Source organism: Trematomus bernacchii, unplaced genomic scaffold, assembly GCF_902827165.1.
Source record: "Trematomus bernacchii unplaced genomic scaffold, fTreBer1.1, whole genome shotgun sequence".
NCBI classification, from domain to species: Eukaryota; Metazoa; Chordata; class Actinopteri; order Perciformes; family Nototheniidae; genus Trematomus; species Trematomus bernacchii.
The window spans coordinates 2,980,437-2,986,456 of NW_022987821.1; positions in this window are offsets into that span (position 1 = coordinate 2,980,437).

Genomic DNA, 6,020 nt, shown 5'->3' on the forward strand with positions numbered 1-6,020 from the left:
TGTGCGGAGTTTAAAGCGATCAATTCATATTACAGGATAGAGGAAATACAGAAAAACTGCCGTTGCAGGAAAGACGGCCGGCCAAAATCAACTGACTGTGTGAACGTGAAAATTAATAGAATATCCCCTCCCATCTTCAGAGCAATCTGACTATTATAATATTAGCGTTAAGAAAGCTTACTTAAATATCTGCCACGACATAAGTAACCGGATCAGAGTAACATTAAGTACAGTCCGCTCACCATGAGCCAAAATCATTCTAACACACCGTTGGCTAAGCCATTGGAACCAATTTGGGGTCTATATCTTGCCCAAGGACCCTGATTGGACCATCATCTCATCTCATGAGCCGAAGCCGCCCTCACAACTTCAGTATATAAACACATTAAGAAGGGAGTGACTGATTTCTGCTCATGTCACAGTTGTATTAAAAGGCAATGATTCTTTAATATGGCTAGATACGCTCAGCAAATGTCCCTCAGTAGCCCTGAGGAAGCTGCTGGCTTAACTGTGTGTGCTCAGTCGCAGGTTTCTAGGTCAGTTCCCGAATTCTAGGCAGGCCCCTTCTTTCAGCGTTTTGTATTCTGCTGGCTTGCAGCATCACTTCAGAGAATAAACAGCCTCCCCCTGCCTGCTGTGCTGCAGCTGTGCTCAGACCTGCAGATGCGTCGCGTCGGCTGGCTGCCGGGCAGAACAAAAAGCACCGTGTCTGCCCGCCGCCATAAAGCTGCAGTCGCCTGAGACGCAGGGGCAGCGGGTCACACTGTGCCAGGTGTCGCTCTCATTAAACATGCACAGCAATAATTACAGGAATGTGGAGGGGTTCATATTAAAAACACACATGCATATCCCAACAGGCTTGTACAAGGATGCTGACTCATTCAATTAACCAACACACGTTCCTATCAACCTGGTTTAATGGCTCTGAGCTGTATGTCTCTGTGTGCATTCTTGAAAGAGTTCCTGATAATAAATACAATGGTGTCTTGTTCAGTACATATTTTTATTAGCATTTTTTTCCATTTGGCTTGAGTGCTCTGCTTGCTGTTTGTTGTATGTTGTCCAGTATATCAAATTGTAGCATAATATTGTGTATAACATTTAGAAATTCCATTATTACAGTCCTTGAATATGATTAGCCTAATGCTAACTAATTGAGTATTAGTGAGCATAATATCTCCATTTCTCTGAAGTTATATTGAGTAGATATTATCTTTTCTATACTTAAAATCTAAATATTCACTTCAATGTTCACTCTTTCTCTAGTGATAGATATACTATATATACTTTTCTCTAGTTATAGTGACCTTTATATGTTTTTTTGTGTCTTTTCTCTAGTTATTTCTTCAGTTTTCTCCATTTATAGTGAATATAATAGCTTCAGAGTCTTGATGCATGTCGTTAAACTTACACAACATAATGAGAGCATTTTATTTCCAAACGTTAAGTTTACTAAAAAGTGCCAATGTGATAAACACTACTTTAGGAATTGCACAATTAATGACGATATCTAGTGATTTCCCAGCTCTGGGCTTTGGTGAAATGACTGTAAATTACAGCCTGAAGTGCTTTATTGCCTAATTTGTATTGTTGCTCCACATACCTGAAGTGTCAGTCACACTCAGTCTAACATAAACAAATAAACAAGCAGGGCATGTTATCTGGTTACCTGAAGACTTTTACAATTCAAGACAGCGATCAACAGGTTCTATCTAAATATGGAAGATGTGAAGTCATGTGGGGAGGTATTTCCATTCCCAGGGGAGTAACACATCAGCTGTAAATGACTCCCTCGTCTGGCATTTCCAGTGCATAAAGAAGAGGGAGGCAGCTGGATCATGAGAAAGCTATGCAGTGGAATAATGATGTGTAAGCTCCAGTTTCGTGGGAGAGCAGACCACCTGTTATTGAACAGGATCCTGCATGCATTCTGTAATGTTTAGCTGTCTCGTTGCTGAAAGATCTCAGCCACGTTGCTTTTTAAAACCCTGGGTCATCGAGAAGTCCCTGTGACCTGAATGCATCAGTCCCACACAGAGTCAGAAGACATAAAGCAGTCTATAATGACATCTCCGCGGAGCACCGTTTTATTTCTAAGGCACGTCTGCTCATTCGGCAAATCTGCTCTCCATTGAGTGTCTCCTTCTCGCCAGCGTCCTCTCCTCTGGGCCAATCAGCCGCTCCGTTTCCTCAGCTGGGAAGGGAGAATGGAGCAAGGTCCATTTGTCTCCATCAGCAGTGAGATCGGTCTCCATAGAATAATGCACAGCGATCCAGAACAGCTCATACTACTCAAAGTTTCAAGAGACATTTCTGGCAGATTAAAAGCTGAAGAGCGCCCTGAAAGCCAGTGTTTAGCTCAATAGCTGCAGAGAATGATGGAGTGTTTCGCTGAAGAGCACTTGTTGTGGACAGGAAGCTTACATTGATGTGTCAGTTTAGCAATATTGGCCAGAAAAACTAAGAGCTGATGGGAGCCATTTGTCCACACAGCATTCTGAGGCTAACTCCAAGGTCCCTCATCCGAAAAGCGCATGAGCGGCAGGAGGTCATTAGCAAAGGATGGAGGCATTTGGAGGGGCTAAAAAAACAGAGATCGAATGTATAAAGAAAACAAGGAAATCTGCCAATGAGATCCTAAAGTGGGCGAAAAGAGGGGAAAGAGAAGCTGTTAGAAGTTAAAAGCTATAAAGCTAGAATGACCTCTCTGTAGAGACTTTAGGGAAAGAGTGGGGAATCATACCTAACTGCTTACAGCTGCTGGAAGGATATAGAGATCCATTTATTAGAGTAGAAATAACCTCATGATCAAAGACAGGATGTATGGACCAGAAATCAGATTCTACTGTAATGTTCCATGGCCTTAAATGACCTGAAAATAAACACAATGCTTTCCTTTTGATTACTGAAGAGAGACAGAGATGGGAATCCACTCCAGTAAAATTCCAGTGAACTGAAACAGAGCGCTCAGGCCAACTGCCGCTGACAATCCATGTGACGATAGCCGCCTGTTTGTGTTATCATGCTCTTTCCGGGTAATGAGGGGATAGTTATGTTCAAGCTGGCCTCAGTTTGCCGAGCACAGTGGAGGCTCTGCAGTCATAGCCAACATTAAGCTAGAAGCTAGCAGCCACACTTTAAGCTAGAAGCTAACACACCTGTATTCATAACTGTGCAAAATATCCCCTAGAACACATGGTATCACTCTGCAAATCATTTACTAATGCCTGGATCTTTGGGCGGACGTAGAGAAGGAAGCACTTAGGAACCGGCAAATGACTTTTAGCCCCGAATTAGCGCCATTTCACAAGCAAAATAAAGTTGGACATGCGCTAATGCATTTTCAACATATACTTTTTTAAATGATACAACCTGGTTTGCTTTAAAATGTATATTTGTACCTATCTGGACATCGCAATAGTTAGTAGAATTAGCCTTATACAAACCACTGTGCCGTCCCAGGGATGCTTCAGTCCATTTTCCAAGCCATATAATTTATTTAGCTGACACTTTTATCCAGAGCCACCTGCAGTCAGTCCACCACAACAACACTCAACGGAAGCCTTTGTTCCGTACTGATTAAAAGGCATATGTTCCAACCACCAGAAGACAAAACAACACAAGCCTTTTTGTGTGTTGTGGTCAAGATGTTCATATCAAAGAGCTTCCAGAAGAGCTACAAGAGGATTGTTTGTGAGACTTGTTTTCACCTTACAGACACTCATTTAAGACCTCACTATATTGACAAACTAACCTTTTATATCATGATCATTTCACGCTCTACAAACTGAGACAGACAGATAGAGCCAAACACAAATCTTTCTCCAGGCTCTCCTCTTCCTCCCAGGTGAAACATAAAATAATACAGAGAACACACATGTGAATTGCAAAACAGGGATGCTCAGGAGGCGACAGATGGGACTCAGAGTTTTGGGAGTTCAGCAGATGCATCTCTGAAACAAAAACACATGGGGATCACAGGGAGCGATAACACATGCAGACAGACAGGGAGAGGAAGAGGAGGAACATGCTCAGTATGTCTTCATACATCCAATTCAATGTGCCCTTCACAAATAAGAGATGGCATACTTCTATACAAAGTTTGAAAGTGTTTTAAGGTTTACGCAATCAATCAGCAGCCTGCCCTCTGTAAAAAACAGTCCACATGTGCTACGATGCTACATTTCCGAACACATTTCAAAGAGTGACCACGCAATTCATCATTTAGCACATATCTCAGCAGTAAGACGTGGGTGGGGGAGTGTGAGCTAACCAGATTTCCATTATAACACGTTGGCGATGTGTCTGGACAGTGAGTTATTCATGATACATAAAGGGATTGATGGGGATTTGCAGGGGAATTAATTTCTTTCCTGGACCTTAGTAAATATCTGAAAACACTCCCGACAAGTGTGGCAGCTATTCTTTGAGGACGGCCATGCACACCATCTAACACGGCCATACTTTGTAAAGAAGACACATTAGGCGCCGCGTCAGGAATCGGGGTGATTCATTGGCCTTTGGTGGGCCAAGTGAACTAGGCAGCAGTGTTTGGATGTGTTCCTGGCCTGCAGGATGATGAATCCCTGAGTCTCTCTCTCTTGTCTCACAGCCATCAGACTGTGTATAATGTTTCCTTTCTCCGGTGCCAAGAACTTGTCTCCAATAGCGCTGAGTCCCACATTGTGCTCGACAGCAAAGCGTCCGCGTTACTCCGCGCGTCGAGGGGTCAAGAGGCTAAGTGGGCTTAATGTGCAAACAAGCATGGACAGAGTAGCATCCAGTTGGAGAGGGGAAGCTAATATCCATCAAACAATCATTTCTAGGCTAGGAAAGAGAAGTCGGGAGTAGATTTGAAACACATGGGAGGTATTTGAGGGAAGCCTGGGTGATGGAGCTTGAAAATGGGCTCCTATGTTTGGTTGGGAGGAAGAGACAGCAAGACATTGTGTGAGTCAAGCCCCATCACATCCAGCTGATGTTCTGCTGATGGATGTGAGCACCGGTGTGATGTGTACCCAAGGCTCATTTCGGCATTTGGCAAAATCCAACCTTTCTTATTAGAAAAATCTAAAAGTTAAGTCTTTGGAAAGTGTCTGTGCTCAGTCAAACACTTAGAAAAACAATATTGTGTCATTTCAGATGCCAGATGTATGAAGTGGTGTCGAGTCATGCTTACCAGACTCTGATTCACTAACGTTTCTCAGACTCTGATTAACAGCCTAGGCAAGCAATATTTCTAACATTAAAAGGGATGGTTCAACCAGAAAGTGGTATCTATCATGCAGATGGTTTGGGTTTAATTTCAAGATGAATTGAAGTGCTCACAACAGGAAGAGACATTTATAAAGTCATCAGCAACTTCCCAAGTGCTTCACATTCATCTGCTGGGTTTGAAATAAAGAGTCTACCTGATCAAAAGGCTCCGATGTCAAGGATAAAGAACGGCAGCTGCAATTAACTGCATCTCAAATCAAAGTGAGCCACCCTTTGTTCAACACCTGGACCCTCTCATTAAAGCCGATAAGGGAGATCCTTCAAGAGATAAGCTCCTTTCCTCAGGCCTAGGAACATCTTCATGCTTGCTTTAGCACTTTGGGTTTGAATTAGTGTATTAAAACTCAACACAAGCCACCACTGAACTTCACTGATACTCTAGGGAAAATGAATAGATTGGACCAATATATTGTCTCTTTTATTTTTGGGCAAACTCCATCTGCTGATGAAGACTTTAGAATGCAGTTGAATGCTCTTGAGTTTCAATTATTTTAACTCAACATTTTCTTTACTTTCGTCCCCAGAAATCAAGTTGTTCTCTGTCTTTCTCAGACATATTGTTCTGGCCTTAATGATGTGGGGACAGTGCTTTAGTTTAGCGGGGCAAACACTAAGGTGGGTCCGGGTGGGGGGGGTTGGAGAACTCACAACGTGCGCTGATGAAAGGAAGTCCAGTAAGCCTTGTCGACATGACCTGGGGGCTGACTTGTTATTAGAGCGATATCACAGGGCGCGCTAACAAG